Here is a 1,754-nt window from a genome sequence, read left to right on the forward strand (position 1 = left end):
AACATGAAGGGGCAGGTTGATTCCATGACTTATGTCTAATGAAGAATGTTCAATTAACACTGGCCTTCACACTAATCCTCAGAGGCCTTGCCTATTCCCACCCCCAGAATTTATAGATATATCTCTTTTTCCTGGCAACTTCCTTTCTGGACCTCTGCATTTTATTTAGATCTCCACTCACACATCACCTTCTTCTTTTTTTCATGAATTATTGTCTCTTTAAAAGTTCTTCTTTAAAGGTAAAAATACAGCTTCCACTAGTCACATACATACATGCTAGAGGCCACAGACCAAGTAGAAATTTTGTTCATCAAAAAGTTATTAACAGGGGCTGGGGATATAGCCTAGTGGCAAGAGTGCCTGCCTCGGATACACGAGGCCCTAGGTTCGATTCCCCAGCACCACATATACAGAAAACGGCCAGAAGCGGCGCTGTGGCTCAAGTGGCAGAGTGCTAGCCTTGAGCGGGAAGAAGCCAGGGACAGGGACAGTGCTCAGGCCCTGAGTCCAAGGCCCAGGACTGGCCAAAAAAAAAAAAAAAAAAAGTTATTAACGGGCTGGGAACATGGCCTAGTGGCAAGAGTGCTTGACTTGTATACATGAAGCTCTGGGTTCGATTCCCCAGCACCACATATATAGAAAACGGCCAGAAGTGGCGCTGTGGCACAAGTGGCAGAGTGCTAGCCTTGAGCAAAGAGAAGCCAGGGACAGTGTTCAGGCCCTGAGTCTAAGGCCCAGGGCTGGCAAAAAAAAAAAAAACAACAAAAAGTTAACAGCTTCAGTGAGTTATGCCAATAGTCTCAGTATAAATCCCTAGCCCCCAACCAATGATAGCTCAGGAGAGGTCCCACCTGAAAAAAAAAAAATCCTGGCCAGGAAGTAAGGCTTAAGTCCTAACTATCCAGAACTGGTTACCTACATCAACAGGAGGACATAGTACCATCTCCTTGATAAGACAACATAGAACTATAGCATAAGTCCTTTCTTACCAATAGCATAAAAAGATAAGAAGCCTCAGACTGTGTCCTCTCCCTCTTACTCTCCAAAAAGGACAGAAGAATGACCATCAATGGCTAATGGCAGTTTCAGGAAAGCAACACCAAGGGCTGGCTTCATACTCAAGAGAGAATTCTGCCTCTCCTCTTCATGGCTTCTGGTACTGGACATCCTTGAGATTTCTTTAGTAGTGATCTACAGAAGTGATCTCTGAACTTATACTCTTCCACATCACTTTGTTATATCGTCCTACCCTGACTACTTTATCTAAAGTATCCCTTCTCATACTCTAGTTTTGTCTTTCTTCCTGGCATATGGACTCCTTGTCATTTCCTTACATACACACATTAATCTGCCTTGCTTACCACTTTATGTCCAATGGAGAGCAACTCAAAGGATATGTTTGCTGCGTGACTAGGTTAGATCGGCTCTGAAGGTAGTTAATAAGAGAGACTGTGAGTCATCTGGAAATTGAAATAACAGAAATAGGGCTCTTGGTAGAAATTTCAGATCCATAGGGAAGCTCTTCACTGAGACAGAAGCAAGTAAGCCTTTATTTGGCAGCATAAAACATTGCTGGACACATTCTAGGACCACCATTAGTCTAAAATGAATGAGAGCACCTTAATTGCTTTTCCAGTTACTGTATATTGACTAGTTTAAAACTGCATCCCCAATGACTTCCTTTTCTCCAGAGATTTTTTGAAATGTATACTGTATATAACAGTATATATACCAGTGAACCTTTGCTGGTTTTA

The 1,754-nt window shown here is 42.5% G+C and overlaps 1 non-coding gene across 1 annotated transcript; it reads right to left on the reverse strand.

Moving 5' to 3' along the window:
* Positions 1 to 1,011: 1,011 nt before the first annotated feature.
* On the reverse strand, positions 1,012 to 1,222 carry LOC125355849. The gene has a single exon (XR_007211771.1). It is a non-coding gene; the product is annotated as a small nucleolar RNA U3 (small nucleolar RNA).
* Positions 1,223 to 1,754: the final 532 nt, after the last annotated feature.

The sequence above is a fragment of the Perognathus longimembris genome, chromosome 7, assembly GCF_023159225.1.
Source record: "Perognathus longimembris pacificus isolate PPM17 chromosome 7, ASM2315922v1, whole genome shotgun sequence".
NCBI lineage: Eukaryota > Metazoa > Chordata > Mammalia > Rodentia > Heteromyidae > Perognathus > Perognathus longimembris.